Source organism: Anolis carolinensis, chromosome 4 (assembly GCF_035594765.1).
Source record: "Anolis carolinensis isolate JA03-04 chromosome 4, rAnoCar3.1.pri, whole genome shotgun sequence".
Classification (NCBI taxonomy): Eukaryota; Metazoa; Chordata; class Lepidosauria; order Squamata; family Dactyloidae; genus Anolis; species Anolis carolinensis.
The window spans coordinates 178,753,203-178,774,106 of NC_085844.1; the positions used below are offsets into that span (position 1 = coordinate 178,753,203).

At 42.4% G+C, this 20,904-nt stretch overlaps 1 protein-coding gene and 1 long non-coding RNA gene across 5 annotated transcripts in view; one reads left to right on the forward strand and one right to left on the reverse strand.

The window, feature by feature from the left end:
* Positions 1-10,734, reverse strand: part of LOC107982799 (uncharacterized) — a 37,574-nt gene extending 26,840 nt beyond the window's left edge. For all 3 annotated transcript variants that reach the window (XR_010005769.1, XR_010005768.1, XR_010005770.1), the window contains exon 1: positions 10,554-10,734. This is a non-coding gene — a long non-coding RNA (uncharacterized LOC107982799). The remainder of the gene's footprint in view (positions 1-10,553) is intronic.
* The window catches only part of bend5 (BEN domain containing 5), a 1,240,673-nt gene that overhangs the window by 29,242 nt on the left and 1,190,527 nt on the right, over positions 1-20,904 (forward strand). The gene's annotated exons all lie outside the window — the stretch shown is intronic.

Genomic DNA, 20,904 nt, shown 5'->3' on the forward strand with positions numbered 1-20,904 from the left:
ATGAAGAGGCAGCCGGCCACAAACTCCGACGCCTCTTCCAAGGGGACAGACCGTTGTCCCTGTACATAGCCGAGTTCCGGGTGCTGGCTCAAAACACCGGCTGGAACGATATAGCCCTCAGAGGACAATTTCGCGAAGGCCTCAACCTCGAGATGCAGGAAGAAATCTCTAATGTGGACCCCCCTGGGACTCTTGAAAGGGTTATCGCCCACTGCCTGCGGGCTGAAGTCCTACTCGCCAACAAGAAACAGTGGCTCCGAGGCCAGAGTGGAAGAGCCGGGGTGAAGCCCCCCTCTTCTACCAGTGTCCAGCCTCGTCCAGTATGGAGACCCCCACAGCCAGCCACTAACCCCATGGGAAGCGAGGAGGAGCCGATGCAATTAGGCAATGTGCGCCCCAGGCTGGATGTTGCTGAAAAGGCCCGCCGCCAACGCTTGAATCTGTGTTGGTACTGCGGGAATGGGGGCCACTTCGCCAGAGAGTGTCCAGCAAAGAAGAAGCCCCCCGCCCGTTTGGCGGCGGCGTCCTCCGCGGAAGCGGAGGCTGCCGAGGCAGCTGGGACAAAGCTGGTGGGGGAAGCCAGCGACCGGGTGTGGAAGGACTCACCAACCCGGTCAAAAACACCACTCAAGAGCCGCAAACAGGGGTCCTATTTCTCCTGGTGGTCACGCTGTGGTCAGTAAAAAAGGGACCTGTCATGATCCATGCCATGATAGACTCGGGGGCAACAAACAACTTCATCGATAGAGACTATGCTAACTCCCTAGGACTACAATATCATGATTTTAAGAACGCCTGGGTGGTGCAAGCCATAGACGGCCGACCCCTAAAGACAGGCCCAGTAAGTCAATGGACTGAACCCACCAGAATGTGGATAAGAGAACACATGGAAGAAATCTCCTTCTTCGTTACTGAGGTTCCTCACTTCCCCGTAATCTTGGGCATCCCGTGGCTGACACTCCATGACCCAAACATCTCCTGGTCCAACAGAGAACTGCAGTTCGCCTCAAGGTATTGTCAAAATCATTGTCTAGTAGCCAAGGTCTGCCATGCCACAGACACAGAACCCATCATCACCTTGCCCAAGAAATACTCAGATTTTTGGGATGTTTTCAATGAAAAAGAAGCTGAGAAACTACCCCCACATAGACCCTATGACTGTGCCATTGATCTGGTGGAGGGGGCCCCAATTCCGCGAGGACACCTCTACTCCCTGACTGAACCAGAGCAAGAAGCTCTCAGGGAGTTTATAGAGACAAACCTCCTCAAGGGGTTCATCAGACCCTCTCAATCCCCAGCCGCTTCCCCAGTGATGTTTGTGAAAAAGAAGTCAGGGGACCTACGCTTGGTTGTGGACTATCGGGCACTGAACAACATCACGAAGCGGAACCGCTACCCATTGCCGCTGATCTCGGATCTATTGGACCGACTCCGAGGGGCCAAGGTTTACACCAAACTGGATCTTCGCGGGGCTTACAATCTGGTTCGCATTAGAGAAGGGGACGAATGGAAAACCGCCTTCCAGACCAAATTCGGATTATACGAATCCCTAGTCATGAATTTCGGATTATCTGGAGCCCCCGTAACATTCCAGCTTTTTGTCAACGATATTTTCCAAGTCTACCTAGATCGGTTCTTGATTATATACTTAGACGACTTTTTGGTGTTCTCGAAATCACAAACGGAACACGACCAGCACGTCAGAATGGTGCTACAACGATTGCGGGATCATGGACTATATGCCAAGTTAGAGAAATGCGCCTTTGATTTGCAAGAGGTAGACTTCCTGGGATACCGCGTCTCGCCACTAGGACTATCCATGGACCCGGCAAAGGTTTCGGCCGTATTGGAATGGCGGGCGCCAACTAACAAAAAGGAAGTACAGCGCTTCTTGGGGTTTGCAAACTACTACCGCAAATTCATCCCAGATTTCGCTCGCTGGTCTGACCCAATCACCAGCTGCATCCGAGGAAAACAGCCTTTCCGCTGGACAGAACAAGCTGAAAAAAGGTTCCAACAGCTAAAGCAATTATTCACGACCCAGCCAATTCTACAGCACCCTGATCCTAAAACCCCTTTTGTTGTGCAGGCTGACGCCTCCGATGTGGCAATAGGGGCTGTGCTGATGCAACCAGTGGGAGAACATCTCCATCCTTGTGCCTATTACTCACGCCAACTAACAGCTCCGGAAAGAAACTACACCATTTGGGAGAAGGAGCTTTTAGCCATAAAGGCAGCCTTTGAAAATTGGAGACATTGGTTAGAAGGAGCCAAATTCCCCATTGAAGTTCATACTGACCATCGGAATCTGGAGCACCCAAGGACTGCGCAGAAGCTAAACCAAAGGCAACAACGCTGGGCTTTGTTCTTTGAACGTTTTGACTTCCGGATCCACTATGTGACTCCTGCTCAGACCAAGCAAGCAGATGCCCTATCACGGAAACCAGAGTATGCAGCAGGGCGCAGAGATACCTCAGAATCTCGATTGCTGCAACCCGAGAACTTTGCCACGCTCACGGTGGGAAATATCAAATCCACTTCAATTGAACCAGCTCCTCCTAACCCAAAATCCCCAACCACCGATTCCTTTCTCACTCAGGAGATTAGGGCCAGCCAACAGACAGATGCCTGGGCCCAAGAACAGATCCGCCAAGGACTACGTTTCCCTTTCTCACTTAAGAACGGACTATTATGCTACAGAAATCATGTATACATCCCTCCAGGCCCCGATAGAGAAAAGGCACTACGTTTGTGCCATGACAGCAAGCCTGCCGGGCATTTTGGGCTATTCAAAACCATACACCTGATCTTGCGAGATTTCTGGTGGCCCAAGATTCGCAAGGATGTGGAAAATTATGTCAACACCTGCCCTGTATGCCAGTGTTCCAAGGCCCGAAGGGAGAAGCCGCCAGGGCTATTGCATCCCCTTCCCACACCTTCTCGCCCATGGGAGATAATTTCCGCGGATTTTATCACTGATCTACCACCATCTCTTGGATTTACCACGATTCTCGTGGTGGTGGACCTTTTCACCAAAATGGCCCATTTCATCCCCTGCACTGGCCTCCCCACGGCCAAAGAGACCGCAGACTTATTCCTTCAACATATATTCCGGCTACATGGACTGCCCAAGAGTTTGGCCACTGACCGTGGATCTCAATTCACCTCTCGTTTCTGGAAAGCCCTGCAAAAACTATTGGACATATACTCCGGTTTGTCCTCAGCCCACCATCCTCAAACGGATGGACAAACAGAGCGCACCAATGCCACTTTGGAACAATATCTTCGCTGTTACATGAACTACCAACAAGACAATTGGGCATCCCTATTACCTCTTTCAGAGTTCGCATACAACAACAGTGTTCAGAATTCAACCAAAGAAGCCCCGTTTTTTGCAAACTACGGTTTCCATCCCCGTTTCTTTCCTTCTGTCGTGGAGACCTCAGAAGTCCCTGTAGCGGAGGATTGGCTGCAGGAACTCACAGCGGTGCAAGAACTCTTGCACCAGCAACTTGATCAAGCCAAGGAGGACTACAAACGTCACGCTGACAGCCATTGCCAGCCTGGCCCCGAGATCAAGGTAGGAGATCGGGTTTGGTTGTCCACTCGCTTTTTGCCCTCCCACCGTCCCTGCAGGAAGTTAGATGCCCGTTTCATTGGTCCCTACCCCGTGGTGATGCAACTTAACCCCGTGACTTTCAAACTCCAACTTCCGCGCTCCATGCGCATTCATCCGGTGTTCCACCGTTCCCTGCTCCTTCCGGCGGATGGTGTACGCCCCGACGTGAGTCGATCACCCCCCGCCCCTGTCTTAGTGGACGGTGAGGAAGAATTCGAGGTTCAGGACATTTTGGATTCTCGCTTTCACCGCCGCCGCCTTCAATATCTCATTGACTGGGTGGGTTTTGGCCCGGAAGAACGCTCCTGGGAAGACGCTTCCACAGTCCACGCCCCTGACTTGGTCCGCCGCTTCCATCAGACCTACCCTTCCAAGCCGCGGCCCCGCGACTCTCGGGGAGGGCCCTGAATGAGGGGGGCCTTGGGAGAGGGGATAGTGTGATGCCTCATGGGCCTTGTAGTCCTGTTCCTAGTGCCATCGTGGCAGATGAAGACGAAAACATGGGGTTTTTGCCGGTTCAACAAGAGCCGGAATCTTTTCACCTGCCGGATGTTGATGTTTGTAACCAAGAATTCAGTAAAACAGACCTTGGGCATTCCTCGCCTCCGTTTCCCAGAAGGGAATCTTACTCTAGAGACAGAGGAGTCAGAGAACAAAATCGCAGGAGTTTACGGATTGCTGCCAAACAACAGGCTGATTAGGCCTGCTTCCCTTGGGAAATTCTAAGGAGTCTTGCATCTGGATAGAGTTGGGTTTCGCTTCTCGTTCTCTAGGGAAAGAGATTGTTGGCGGGAAAACGAGACCCCAATATAGGTGCTTGACGCGGGAGAATCTTTGCGGAGTCAACAGAGCTGCTTCAGGAGTGAGAGCGTGTGTGGACTTCGTAACCCCAGTTCCTTGCTTCCTGGATCAAGAATTCAAGGACTGCCTTGCCTTGCTGTTTAACCACGGACCTTGTTTCAAGATTCACTGTTTGCCTTGTTTCTAGTCACGGACCTTGTGAAAGAACCAAGTTTATTTCCAGCCTTGTTGTCAAGCTTCCTTGGACTCCTAAGACTCTGACTTTTCCCCACTCTATTGCCTGGCAATAGCGTGTGTTTCGGTATTGGATATAAACTTTGAACTCTAATATCATTTATTGGACATTGCATTATTGGACTATATTTGACCTTAATTGAAAGGTCTGCTTCTGAACTATATTCTTCACTTGTTTTTATTACTTTTATATATTTCCTTAATAAAGATATTAGATAGAGATTGGCCTCTGTGTATGGTTCTTGGTGCCCTGCTGCCTGGGGTCTGACATCCGCTGGCTTTGTTGTTTTTTTGTTGGCTGATGGCATTGCTGACTTCTTCCAAACTAGGCAGTGCTGCAAGCTCATCCCTGGTTTGTTGTTGCGGGATTTGTGAGAGGGTCTCTTCGGCCACATTGGAGCTGCGATTCAGCAGGTTCTGGTAGTGCTCTTTCCAACGTAGTGCAATTGATGTTTTGTCCTTCAGAATTTTGGTTCCATCTGATGAGCGTAGGGGCTGTATGCCATGGTTTCTTGGTCCATAAATGATCTTTGTGGCTTTGAAAAATCCCTGAGTGTCATGGGTATCTGCAAGGTGTTGGATTTCTTCAGCCTTCTTTGTCCACCAGATGTTCTTGAGTTCTCTGGTCCTTCTTTGGACCTCAGCTTTTGCACTGGCATAGATCTTTTTCTTGGCAGCACAGTTGGTGTCTCTCTGCCATGTTTGGAAGGCTTTCCTTTTGTTATCAATTAGCTGTTGGATCTCTTTGTCGTTATCATCAAACCAGTCTTGATGTTTCTTAGTTTGGTATCCAATGGTTTCTTCGCAGGCTGTGATGATGGAGGTCTTCAGTTTGTTCCAATGTTCCTCAACATTTTTGGGGTGTTCTGTGGGTAGATGATCCTTGAGTGTTGTTTGGAGAAGGGCTCATTTGGAGGGCTCCTGAAGGGCTTGGGTGTTCATTTTGTGCCTTGTTTTTCTTCCTTGGAGTCTGCGTTTGGGGACGATCTTGATAGCCATTGTGGATCGGATTAATCTGTGGTCTGTCCAGCAGTCATCAGCACCTGTCATGGCTCTTGAGAGAAGCATATCGCGGCGGTCTCTGGCACGTGTAATAACATAGTCCAAGAGGTGCCAATGCTTTGACCGAGGGTGCTTCCATGATGCCTTGAGCTTGTTTTTCTGGTGGAAGAGCGTGTTGGTGATGACAAGGTTGTGTTCTCCGCATTTGGTGAGAAGCAAGATGCCATTCGAGTTGCTGTTTCTGACCCTGTCTTTTCCTATGATCCCTGGCCACAGGTCGGAGTCTTTTCCGACTCTTGCATTAAAGTCTCCCAGGAGGATGATTTTGGCCTCCTTAGGTATCTCCGATAGGATGGTATCCAGCTGACAGTAAAAATTTTCCTTGATGTCTTCGTCAGCATCTAGAGTTGGTGCATTGGCGCATATGATGGTTGCCTGTTGGTTTTTGGCAAGGTTAATTCGGAGGGTTGAAAGTCGTTCATTGATGCCAATGGGTGCTTCAGTCAGGTGCTTCACCAGGTCGTTTCTGATAGCAAAGCCAACTCCGTGTATTCTTCGCTCTTCTTCAAGCAGTCCCTTCCAGAAGAAGGTGTAGCCTCCCTTTTCTTCCTTCAGCTGTCCCTCTCCTGCTCTCCGGGTCTCCTGAAGGGCTGCTATGTCGATCTTAAAGCGTCCCAGCTCCCTTGCAATGATAGCAGTCCTGCGTTCGGGGCGTTCACTGTCAGTGTTATCCAACAGTGTCCGTACGTTCCATGTTCCAAAGTTCATTTCTCTTTTTTGGCCGCAGAGTGGTGACCCCTCTGGACGCGGCAGTCCAGTCAGGGTAGGAGAGGCAGGCTATGTTTAGGGCACCTTTTCTAGCCCCTTCCCTGTGTGAGGTGAGCAGAGCGGATCCTAAAAAGGGCTGCTCAGTCATGGATACAGCTGCCGGACTACTCAACTGCCTCGGTCCTTGAAGTAGAACAACTGAGTCCATATCCACCGCCCATGTGCCAGCCTGTGACTAGGGGCTTCCAGATTTCACAGTCCTGCCCCCGTCACCACTCGCTGATCGCTATGGGACTTTTTTAGGTTTGTTTTTATTTTTGTTGGAAGACGCCTGTGCGTGATTTTTTTTTTAATGTGTGGAGATCGGTGCACGGCCGGTCAACACACAGTCTTCACAGAGTGAGGTTCCAGCAGTGGTGTGGTTAACACAACGAGAGTGGCTTCTCAGTCTGTTGCAGCCTTCCTCCGCCTTCACAGCCATTGTAACATGTACCATGTTATCCTCCGCCTGCTGCGCTGTTGAGGTCTTTGGGTCTTCGGATTGTGCTTGGTCTGGAACCTCCCCTGTGGCCACTCCTGGGAGTGCATCACTCCAGTGGTTGTGCCCACAGGTTCATCGGAACACGTAAGCCCCCTCACCACGGCAAGGTGACAATCCATCGAGGGAGGGCCATGTTCAGATAAAGATCAATACAGCAATTCAAATGTGTCAAACATACAGTGGTGTCAAACTTGTGGCCCTCCAGGTTTTTGGACTTCAGCTCCAAGAATGCCAGACCGCAGGACAAGCTCGCTAGGGCTTCTGAGAGTTGGAGTTCAAAACATATGGAGGGCCACAAGTTTGACACCTCTGAATTACTAGATGCCTACTCAGTTTGAGAATTGGTTACCACGGTCAAAACGAGACAGGTTTTTTTTCTTTCAACCTTCCTGACCATCTTCAAATCTGCTACCTTATTGCTACCTCTTGTGCAGACAGTTGCACCAGTGAACACTATTTTGGATAATTTTATGAACATAGCCTCTAGAACAATGTTTATAGTACTATGGAAAATGTGCTGTTGGAAGAGCACTGATGGATATTGACCTATCTACAGATACCCCATATAAGGTTTTTGAATGAATAGTTGATTGTCAGTTTGATTAATCTGCCAGTCAGCCTTTTTGGAAAACAACTTAAAACAGATGGTTTTGAGTGTATTTTTGTCTCAATTTTTATCTACGCAGGAAACACTGCTCCTTACAAAGGCATTCCATGTTAGAAGGTAGTAAAGACACGTTTTGGTCATCTGTCACTCAGTGGTCAGAAAATCTTAGCACTTTAGGTATTTATGAACATGTATTTTATAGATGTCAACTTCAAGAAAATATGTACTGTATTTGGAAAAGGAGCAGCTTCTATTAATGTATATACCTTGCTCATATCCTAAGTAGTTCTCATCCTCCCACCTTTTTGGTGTTTATTATTTTTCTTAGTTTTTTTGTTTAAGGCTAAGAGATGTTCTATAAATCCAATAAAAAGTTTAATACACCAAGACAAAATAAAGGAAACCTATGAAAAAATGCGCATAAGGTTGCTTAGTAATCGCTGAACATGTTTTAATGAAAGTCACCTTGAAAGACTAGTTTGGAGATAATTGTTTATTTTATGCTACCTATTAGCCTGATTTTCTTAAATTCTTATAATAGACTGAATGTGAAACAGAATTGATTGGGAATGTTTACATGGATGGTATCATTCACAGTTCTACTTGGGATAATGCTATTAAATAGTAATATTATATAGTAGGTATAGTTAAAGGCTTTTGTTTGAGACTCCCCCCCCCCCCCCCCAATTCCTAAAGCCAGTCACCATACATGGTAGCTGGCTAGTCTGACTTGGTGTGAGACAGTTTATTCTGTTCTTATGTTCACAAAGATTTTAGTTGACTATTGAGAGTTCTTTGGCAGTTTGCTTGTAGAGGGCTTTTCAGTTTGACTCCAGTTGACTTCTTGAAGAGATATGTGAATAAAATGTTTTGTAATTCGGAACATCTTATTAGTGTTTTACTTTTGTGGTAGAGAGTTCATGAAATTATTTTTTCTGACATTTTCTTTCTACCAGAAACTCTTGCTCTTTTTAAAGTGGAATATTGCCTCTCTATGACCTATTTTGAACATAATGGATTGGGGGTCATAAATAAGTATTGGCTAGGTCATACATTTTATTTCTTATACTTCTGTTCAGAACAACGCGATTTCAGATTACTCTGTAATGATGTTGGAAATAGTTGGCCTTGTAAAGGTTCACATTTTTCCAGCTTGTTAGCTTCAAAATCATAAGTAACCTTCAATCGTCCGCTCCCAACTCTTATTTATCCATTTTAACCATATAACACTAACGTGATAAACACTGCTGTACATTTCTACTTATTCATAATAGTAGAATCATAATACAGATTCTCCTTTTCTATTCTAGAATGCCTTATACTTTGTTTTATAACTGACATGATAAAGTTAACTGAAGGTGATGTTTATTTTGAAAGGTGTGGTTGTGAATGTGGTCATGAATCTGAGGACCAATTGCAGCTGGAAACGCAAAAAAGGGCAGACTTAGTCCTTACTTGTGTCACCATTTTTTTAGTTGCTGTGGTTAGGAAAGGGCAACTATGGCCCCTTCTACACTGCCTTGTATCCCAGGATCTGATCCCCGATTATCTGCTTTAAACTATATATGTGTCTCTACTGCCAGATAAACTGGGATAAGCAAATAATATGAGATCGGATTCTGGGATATAGGGAAGAGGCCTATGTTAAGACTTTATCTAGAACAGAGGTAGATCTCAGAACTGCAAGTAGACTCCATTCAAACTAATAGTTATGTGCTTATGTAAAGTTTTGCATGTACATTTGAACTGGGTGGGTATATCAGCTACATGCACGACCCTGTGCATTTTAAGTTTAAGAATTACTTGGGGGAAATGAATACTGTACACTGTTAGAAATAGTTATCCAAAGGATGTAGTTTTTGTTAGTAACTGTTGAAAAAGGAACACTCTATTTTGAAATTCTTGGATAATGAAAGCATGTTTCTACAAATGCTTTTTTTGTTCTCTTGAAATTATTTTTAAATATTACTGTATTATGATAATCATTTGAGATGAGCTGGGGCCCAGCACATGATTTTTTGCCTTCTCTAGGGACACTTGGTTCAGAATTTTATGAAATAAACAACTGTCTCTCTCTTTAATTTCTTTACATTATATTTATTGGAGGAACTGTTGGGAAGATGTGTTGCAAAATCAGCATTTTCCCTCCGTTTCAAGATGAACATGTTATATAATGAGACTCGGAGGAAAATAATTTATTAACATTTTTCCTGATAAGTTCAAAATTCATTTGAATACAAAATGTTGCCTTTGAAGCATAATATTCCACTGGTTAAGCACATAAAATTCCTCTGATTAGGCACATAACTCTTCATGTTTGCCTTTATTGATTCTATTCAGTGGTCTAATTGCATTCCAGGCTTAGTCTTTACCATGCTAATTTTGATTTAGGGTTTGTATTTCTTAAAAACAAACTGAGTGCACACCATCTATTATCACTGCGTGGTCTTTCCACAGCTGGGGGGAACTTTGGGATCAACTGTAATGACATAAAGTGAAGGTAAATTACTACAATACATAAAAAGGGTTATTTTAGTGTGGTAGCATTTTGCAAGATATTAATAGTCTGAATTGCACTCGGACACAATTTTTTGTTTCCTTTGATGTCAGAAATTAACTGGCATTTGATGTCACAGCCAATGTGCATTTTAAAGAATTTACTTTTAGTTGAATAGATTTACTTGGATGTATAAATAAGCAGAAGGTATTGAGGAACAAATAATTTCCAGGTTAATAGATTTTAGTAAACTGATAATTCAGGTTCAATTTCCTGATAATATGTTAAACAGTGCATTTTCCCTGAGTATAATTATTAAATTATATTTAAGTTAATATAATTAATAAGTTAAGTTAATATAAACTTACATGTATGCCATTCAAATTACAAGGTTAATATTTTCAACATAGGGTTTACTGTTTAAGAACTGTTTGGTAATTGACAAACATTTTTAAAACATTCATGCTATTTATTGGCTATTTACCTTATAATCAGAGACGGTTCAACCGAGAGGCAAACCAACCTGTAGGGGGCGCCATCAAGGCAACTCCTGCCTCCGCTGCTGTGCCTCTGCCCTGCAGAGCCCAGTGCCTTCCTCCCCAGAAGGAAGACGTCGGGCCGTTTGCAGACGTGAAACAGCACTTCTCCAGTCTGCAAAGCACCCAGCAGCTCCCTCTGGAGAAGGAGGATGTTGGGCATTTTGCAGACTGAGAAGCCCAGCACCTCCCCCCGCCTTGGCTGCAACTTGCCTTGCAGCAACCAAAGAGAAGGAATCAGGCTCCGCGTGGAGCTGGCTTGGGTCCCTTTGATCCTTTTGCCTCCCCTGTAAAGCAAGCAGTGGGATTGGGGGGAAAGGAAGAAGGGAGAAGGGGGAAAGGAGCGAGGGAGTGTGGGGAGAAGCCAAGCCACTGTGACCCACTCACTGCCTTCCCATTTTAGTATGTATTTTTCTATTTGTGAGTCCATTTAAGGGGCTTGTTTTGCTGGGGGGGGGGGGCTTTGCTAATGGGGTTTATTGTTGTTGTTGGAAGAGGGACCAGGCCTTGGGGCCTTGGATCCTTTTTCCTTTGGGTCCTCTCTCTGTTCTCTTTCCTCCCAACCATTCCTACTACCTGCTGCTCTTTCTCTTTTCCCTTTGCAACATAAATGAGGGGGATCCTTTTGTTTGCAATGTGTGTGTGTGTGTACATACATACATACATATACACACATATATACATAATATTGGGATTTACTATGGGAAGAGAGATGGAGATTCCCCCATTTTTGAACGTAAACAATCCCAAAAAAACTCCAAAGGCTTTGCATTAGCTCCTGAAAGTATCTTAGATTGGAAAGGGGGAACCCCAAAGGACATTTAGTCCAACCCCATGAAGAAAACCACAAAATCCAGCCCTGGTTAAAGAGATTGATATATATATATATATATATATATATATATATATATATATGTAATAAACACACTACTGTGCATATTAATATACATATTAATGTAATAAACACAATACTGTGCATATTAATATATATATTAATGTAATAAACACTATAATGGGAGTTTATTACATATTGACATACCTATTAATGTAATAAACACAATACTCTGCATACTGACATACATATTAATGTAGTAAACACTATAATGGGAGTTTATTACATATTGATATACCTGTTAATGTGATAAACACAATACTATGCATATTGACATACATATTAATGTAATAAACGCAATAATGAGAGTGTATTCATTATTTATTTATTTTATTTTATTTACTACATTTATATCCCGCCCTTCTCACCCCAAAGGGGACTCAGAGCGGTTTACGAATAATATTGACACATTTACGTACAATGTATTATATTATTAGCATCGCACAATATTAGCAGAGCATAGTGATACTGTAATAATAATACAGATTTTCAGAACATAACACAGTAATCATATTCTATATTATATTCTGATTCTGCCAACTTTGCAATTCAAAAACGTGCAAAATGTGAGTAGATCAATAGGTACTGCTCCAGCCAACCAGGAAGCCGCCCTGACTTCCCTTTGAGGTTGAGATAGGGCGGGGTAAAAATGCAGTAAATATATATATATTACCCTCAGAGGTTGTGAGATCTGTTGGAAACTAGGCAAGTGGCGTTTATGTATCTTTAGAATTTCAACAGAAAGGAAGAAACCATGAAAATGAACAAAATCTGAGTATTAAAAAAGCTAAAATTGGGACAGTAAAAAAAGAACAACACTCAGAAGACAAGAAACAATCAGGGCCAGTTAACCCTTCCAAACAAGGGATTCCCCCAGGCAGGAAGCAGCCAGTTCTTGAAGCTGAAAGGCTTTTCCATGCAAATCAAGGTGGCCACTTCAAATATTCACACCTGCCTCAAACAGAAAAGAGTTATTCCTCCCACCCTGAATATTCCACAGATATAGAAACCCCACTTGCCTAGTTTCCAACAAACCTCACAACCTCTGAAGATGCTTGCCATAGATGTGGGTGAAACGTCAGGAGAGAATGCTTCTGGAACAGGACCAGACAGCCTGGAAAACTCACAGCAACCCAATGATTCCGACTGTCAAGACCCAGGCTGCAGAGCACCAATAACCATACACAGAGGCCAGAATCTATCTAATATCTTTATTGTAGGAGTATATAAAGTTAATAAAAACAAGTGTAGAAAATAGTCCAGAAGTAGACCTTTCAGGAAAGGTCAACATTAGTCCAAAGAAACAATGTCCAATATGAAATATTAAGGTCCAAAGTTGTAATCCAATAACCGAAACACTCACTTTGCCAAGCAAAGTGAGGGGAGATGACAAGGTCCTTTAGTCCACGAAACTTAAGCAAGGCTGGGAAGTAGACTTGATTCTTGGAACACTAGGCTTAATTCAAGGCAACAAGAAGCGAGGAGCAAGAACAGGATCCGTGGTAAATTCGTGGCGAGGTCCGGGAAGCAAGGCAAGGTCCGTGGAGCAAGACAAGGTCCTGGGAAGCAAGGCAAGGCTGGAAACGGGAACAAAGGGCTTGGACGCAGGAGTAGCGTAGTCCACACACAACCTACTCCCGAAGCTGACGAATTGACTCCGCAAGATTCTAACGTGGGCAAAACACCTAAATAGGGTCTCGTTTTCCCGCCAGAGAGCAATTCTCTGGGGAACCAGAACCGAAAGCCATTCTCTGTGTCCAGATGCATGACTCCCTAAAGTTTCCCATGAGAAGCAGGCTTAATCATCTGAATGCCTGGCAGCGATCCTAGCACTCCTGCGAGAAGCCTCCTGAGCGCTTTTCTGTTGTTTATAATAATCGCGGCGAGAAAATGGGGGAGATTTCGGCTCAAGGCTTGTTTGGCAGACTTCTGGAAGGCAAGTCTCCTGCAGGTGCAAGGGCTCCAATTCTGGCTGAAACGGTGGGAAACCGAAGTTTTCCTCTTCATCTGTCACAACAGAGTTAGGAACGGGACTACATGGCCCATGAGTCATCACACCGACCATTGAAATATTTCATAACACATATCCGTGGAATGTTCAGGGTGGGAGAAAGAACTCTTGTCTGTTTGTTGGAGGCCAGTGTGACTGTTGCCATTAATCACCTTGATTAGCATTGAAAAGCCTTGCAGCTTCAAAGCCTGGCTGTTTCCTGCTTGAGGAAATCCTTTGTTGGGAGGTGTTAATCAATCAGGAGAGAATACTTCAGGAACCTGTTGTCAAAAGCTTTCATGGCCAGAAACACTGGTTTGCTGTGGGTTTCCCAGTCTGTATTGCCATGTTTCAGAAGCAATCTCTCCTGATGTTTCGCCCACATCTATGGCAAGCATCCTCAGAGGTTGTGAGGTCTGTTCAAAACTAGGGAAGTGGGGCTTAATTATTTGTTGAAAGTCCAGGTTGGAAGAGAAAGAACTCTTGTCTGCTGGAGGCAAGTGTGAATGTTGCAATAGGCCACCTTGATTAGCATTGAATAGCCTTGCAGCTTCAAAGCCTGGCTGCTTCCTATTTGAGGGAATCCTTTGTTGGGAGGTGTGAGCTGCCCCTGATTGATTCATGTCTGGAATTCCTCTGTTCTTGTGTGTGTTGTTCTTTATTTACTGTCCTGAGTTTTTAAATACTGGTAGCCAGATACTCTTCATTGTCATGGGTTCCTCCTTTCTGTTGGAATTGTCCACATGCTTGTGGATTTCAATGACTTCTCTGTTGTCTGACATGGTGGTTGTGAGAGTGGTCCAGCATTTCTATGTTCTCAAATAATATACTGTGTCCAGGTTTTACCCCTTATCTTAAATGGCTAAGGGGGGAAAGCAAGGGGCTTGAGGCTGTTAGGAATTGTGGGAGTTGTAGTCCAAAACACCTGGGGGGGCCAATGTTTGTCCATGCCTGGTAGGTAAGTGCACTTGCTGTTGCATCTTTGCTGGAAAATAATTCTGTGTGCATTTAGAAAAGCATAAATACTACATATTTCAAGTAATGCATCATCATTTGATCATTTCATAGAATTCCAGCAGATTCTCAGGATGTGTAGGACGCATGGGGGTGGGAATTTATGAGCAGCTGTCACACAGCCATATAACCCAGAATATCAAGGCAGAATAACCCAAAATATCTGCTTTGAACTGGGTTATCTAAGTCCACACTGCCCTATATCCCAGTTCAATGTTTGGTGTTAAATTCGCAAATATAGTAATTCCTACATAACATTACCATGTATTGAACTGTTTTTTCTGTTAATTTGTTGTATAACATGATGTTTTGGTGCTTAATTTGTAAAATCATAATGTAATTTGATGTTTATTAGGCTTTTCCTTAATCCCTCCTTATTATCCAACATTTTTGCTTATCCAACGCTTTTGTTTTTCAGTGATTGGTTTGGGGGGGGGGGGGCGCCAAAATTCTGTTCGCCTGTACTTGAAAATTTCCTAGGGCCGGCTCTGCTTATAATATTCACATAATTCCTTTTACACAGCAGTGAAGGTGGTACAGGGCTGGATTTAGATATTTGTCCATGTACATGCTGAAACTGACTCTGTTTAGTGCTCTTCTAAACAATCTCCTGTAAGAGATTCTGCAAAGACTTCTGTTGCAAGGGCAATGAAGGGAGCAGTTCTTAGAAAATGGGCTCTCTCTCTCTCTCTCTCTCTCTATATATATATATATTCTGCAACCTCTCCCAGCTTCCTGTATCACATCTCAACCCACTCAGCAAGGTCCTTTGAAACTTGTAGAGCATTTCAGGCTGCTCTAACCACATAGTTTCCAAGCTATTAGATATGGTAGGTTGACATTGTTTTACTGTACTAGGGATTGGTACAAATTTTGTGTTAGATTATTGTGTTACTATGGTTTGCCATTGCCACAATGCACCAGCCAATTGCTGGAGAATAGGCACTAGTTTGCTGGTTATTATCTAGTAGAATTGCTTTTGTGAAGTGTAAGCAAGAGATGGGAATAGGTAGAGATTTAGATCTGACTGCATTTTCTAATTGTGTGATGGTAAAAATATGGAACATGATCCTGCCAATGTCCTAAATTTAATATGGCAGAAGTAGTTCTTCCCCTCCTCTTCATGTCGTCATCTCAGAAGACCTTGTCCGGGGGCTTTCCAAACCATTTGGAACACGTTTTGAAGGTATGTGGTAGGTATCACTCCCTGACAATTTTGCAGATGTAAGCCATTCATCTCAGTAGAAGAGTTAAAGATGGCATTAACACTCTCCTTTGGAAATCAATGTGATCTGTATGGGGAGATGTTTTCAAGGTGCATTGCAAGAAGTACTCAATTTGGCAATGCATATACAAAGTGTAGAAAGTGGGAGAGAATGTTATCCCACAAGTTTCTAATATTAGACAGCTGTGTAGAAATATGTTGATTTGGTATTAATGTAGAAGAGCTTATCCTTTTGCCTGTAAAGGCATTATGTATGATAATTGTTCAAGGTTTGCTTTTAAAAATTTCTTTTTATTCCTATTCGTGCATGTTGTCATAGGACCTGTTCCTTTTCAAGTTAAAAACTTCATCTAAGATACATTCTTTAGTGTTACTCATCAATCACTATCTGCTTATATAACATATAATTATGCTGTAGCTATTTTACTTTGATAGTATACACCATCTTTCTTTTCTGGTTTTCATTTCTCTTTAATATTTTAACTACAATAGTTATATTCCTAGAATCATTTCAGGGCATCTCTATTTCTTGCTGGGAATACTTAAAGCTTGTTGTCGTTATCTGTAATCTTGTATTATTTCATCTAAATATATCTCCCTTTTCCTCTTCTGCTGTTTTCCCTAGTGTGTATTGATTCTACTCTTTTAAAAATCCTAGCTTTCTGCCTTTGGTTTCTGAATGAGGGTTTGGATCCAAAACCATGAATGTAAGGAGAAAATTTGAGAATGCTTGAATTCTATTACCAGCACCAGCAAAAGATTTCTCAAAGTTCAGTGCCACAATGTTTTAAGATGTATAGTACAGTATGACTAAGGGCCCTTCCACACAGCCAAATAACCCAGAATATCAAGGCAGAAAATCCCACAATATCTGATTTGAACTGGGTTATCTGAGTCCACACTGCCATATATTACAGTTCAAAAAATGTAAAATTTTATTCAGCTGTGTGAAAGGGGCCTAAGGAAAAGAAAATTATAGTATACAGTCAGTCTTACCGCATCCACAAATTCAACTATCCATACTTTAAACATATTATTAAAATCCAAGTAAAACAAACCTTAATTTTGTCATTTTATGTAATGGACACTATGTTACTATGATACTGTGTATAATGGGACTTGAGCATCCAGGGATTTGGGTTTTCACAGCGGATCCTGTAACCAACCTCCAGCAGAAATACCAAGGGCCCACTGGAAAGTAGAAGCAAAGCTTGCTATAAGGCGATTTTTTTTGTTAGAGTGCTTGATCAATATGGCATTTTACAATTATACAGTTACTTGCATCCAATTGACAGTGTTTGTGCACCTTGTTTTTCAATGTTGTATTCTGACTTTTTTTTACTTTTGCATTGTTTTTTGCCCTAGTGCACTTAGAAAATGATAACGTAAATATGTGTTTGGGATTTTATATTCACTGGTAAGTGAAGAAAAGCTATGAATGACTATGAGGTGATATTAGCTTTACAGCAGTAGTCTGCAATCTAACTTACCCTGTTTCCCTGAAAATAAGACATCCCCAAAAAATAAGACCTAGTAGAAGTTTTGCTGAATTGTAAATATAAGGCCTCCCCCGAAAGTAAGACCTAGCAAAGTTTTTGTTTGGAAGCATGCCCGGCACCCGCCAAACATAACACCATAGCATGCAGGATTGGTAAATGTACATCATAATAATAATAATAATAATAATAATAATAATTATTATTATTATTATTATTATTTTATTTTTATACTCCGCCTCCATCTCCCCAGAGGGACTCGGGGCAGCTTACATACCAGTTGTATATGGAAAATAATGGTAATAACAAGAAATTCTTGACAGGAGTCACAGCTTGTCTGCTTTAATTATATTGGTTTGTGATGACAACTACTGTACAGTATAGAATCAATGTTCATTTTTTTTGTTCAACAATGAATATGAATTCTTCTTCATGGAAAAATAAGACATCCCCTGAAAATAAGACCTAGCGCATCTTTGGGAGTAAAAAATAATATAAGACACTGTCTTATTTTCGGGGAAACACGGTATTTATTAGTAGAGAGATCAGTAAAACTGAGGGAGCCCCCGGTGGCCAAGGGGGTAAAAGCCTCGTAACTTGAAGGTTGGGTTGCTGACCTGAAAGCTGCCAGGTTCGAATCCCACCCAGGGAGAGTGGGGATGAGCTCCCTCTATCAGCTCCAGCTCCATGCGGGGACATGAGAGAAGCCTCCCACAAGGATGGTAAAACATAAAAAAAAAAAAAAACCAGGCGTCCCCTGGGCAACGTCCTTGCAGACGGCCAATTCTCTCACTCCAGAAGCAACTCCGGTTGCTCCTGACACGAAAAAAAAAAAGTAAAACTGAGGGCCATAGAAAGGCATTAAAACAGTTTGTGTGGTATTTCCAAAAGCATATACCAGCAGCATACTGAATTTGAGGCCAGTGTTTTATTCAGCATTCCTTTACATAATCAACTGTTCTATAAATGGAAATGATTTTTCACCAGTGGAGCCTTTTTATCCTATATACTAACAGATGTGGATTCCCAAAGCATGCCCAACACAGCAATATCTAAACACAACATTAAGATAACATTCATTGGCGAAGCCTGGGATATAATGTTCTATTAGGCACTTTCTACACTGTCATATAGAATCTAGATTATCTTCTTTGAACTGGATAATATGAAAGGGTAGACTCAGATAATCTAGTTTAAAGAAGACAATGTGGATTATCTACTTTGACAATCTGAATTATATGACAGTGTAGAAGGGGCCTTTTCTTCTTCATTCACTTAGTTGTTTCCGACTCTTCGTGACCTCATGGACCAGTCCACACCAGAGCTTCCTGTCGGCCGTTGCCGCCCCCAGTTCCTTCAAGGTTAAGCCAGTCACTTCAAGGGGCCTTAGTCCCCAAATAACTTTCAGCTTTCAGATATATATATATATATATACCCACACACACACACACACACACACACACACCAACAAAATACAAATATCCATGTTAAGTAGTTCCTCGTCCCAGTCTTTTTAGACTGAAAGACTGATTTTTTTTTTTTGCCATTTTCCATTTTATCTGTATGTTTGGAAGTTCCCTTCATTGCTGTCTTTTTAACTGGGCTCCCAACATTTGAAATAAACTATCACTTAAGGACTCATAAATATTGAAATCTTGGGGTTTTTAGTATGGGAAAATGAGAAGGCATCTTAATCATATTTGTGCCACACACATATATGTATCACTCCCCTTGTTGAGGAACATAGACATTCAATTTGTTCAGGCACACGGCCTATATTGACCTTACATTACATGTAAGGAATCACTCATCTTACATCATATTTGTATCATAATCACTTTTTTTCATTTTTGTCCTAACAAACATTCAGTAAAAGGCACTCACATAAGGAATTGAACAGTTGTGTATATTCTGCATTCATACATGTCAAACACACAGACATCTGTATCACTGCAGGCATCCAAGCCAAATAATCTTCTTCCACAAGCAGTTTTACATCTAAATAAGAAATACAATTCCTATAGCTTTTTAAATATTCATAGAAATTATTTTTTTCCTCCTTGTATTTTACCAGCATCTTAAGGAATTTTATCAGCCAGGAACAGCAATATCAGCATAAAGGCAATAACAGCTAGGTGCATTGATTGGAGGCTATTGGAATAATCCAACTCTTATATCTTGGGAGGCAGCTTTTGTACTATCCAGTTTATATCACTGCTATCAAAGATGGATGTAATTAGTCCCTATTGATGGCAATAATAACCTTATTCTCCAAAGGGAAATAAGATATCTATATGGCCATTTTAAAAGACCAGTACCCCAAATATGTCACTAGCCTCATTTTTGGTTGTCTGTAATCAGTTTATAGTGTCAAATTGCATCAGCTATCAGTTGATTGTGTCCGCTGGTTAATACTATTATACGTATGTGGTATATCTTTCTAGTTTAATCATACTCATTTATCACAAGATAGTCACTTGTCTCATAATTCTCCAGACACAACGTCTTACAAGCAAAGCAAAGTAATAGAAAGGTAAAAAGTGTTTAAAGTCCCAAGAGTGTAAAAAGTTATAATCGAATGTTGAAAAGATAAAATAAAGTATCTGACTGACGTATCAGAGGGAAATATGTCTGAAAAGACTTTTTTCTGAGTGGTTGTATTTGACTGTGCAAAGCCACCTTGATATAGTTATCTTTATAGTGATCTTATGGTTCAGATAGGAATATTTAGATTAGAAATAAGTATCTTTTGGTTAATTTTCTGCTAAGTATAAAGCTAAAGGTTGTCAAACAACATCTGACTAGCTGGTGCCCTGAACACTTCCACTGATTGAATCAGTACTGGGTCACCATACGTTGACAGGTGGCTTAAAGGTGTGGCTATACCCCCATACTCTTTTCTTCCCTCTTGCACTCATGTTAATGACAATGATAATGATGATGATAATAAAACTTTATTTATACCCTGCCACTATCTCCAATCAGGACTTGGGTGGCTTACAAAATAACACACATGGTACCATACAACATATAAAGTGCAATATATCAACATTTAAAATCAATAACACATATACATAAAACCACACATATAAAATTAACAAAAGCAAACTCAATTTAAATAGAATAATCAGTAAAATGTGACTATAGCCATTAATTAAAAGATCCATACAATCAATTTAGCGTCCCAGCTTAATATCAATCATAATGTAGACATAAAGTGAGTCCAGGAGGACTCCTGGATTGCGGACCTGTGTCAGGCACTGGTCCAGGATCCAGGGAGCTTCCTTGGAACTAGGTGGAAAAGAGTAGTAGAGTTGTGTGTTATCTGCATAGAGATGGTATCCAATTCCAAAACTCCGGATGACCTCACCCAGCAGTTTCATGTAGATATTGAAAAAACATGAGGGATAGAATGGAACCTTACGGGACCCCACAAATCAATGGCCAGGGGTCCAAGTAGGTGTCTTCCCACATCTCCATCTGGGAACGGTTGTCCAGGAAGGAGCGAAGCCACTGCAAAGCAGTGCTCCCAAGACCCATTCTGGAGAGCCGACTCAGAAGGACACCATGAGTGATTGGTGCTTTGAATGAGATTTTCCTGCTTCTTGCAGGGGGTTGGACTGGATGGCCCGTGAAGTCTTTTCCAACTCTACGATTCTATGATTCTATGATGGTATCGAAA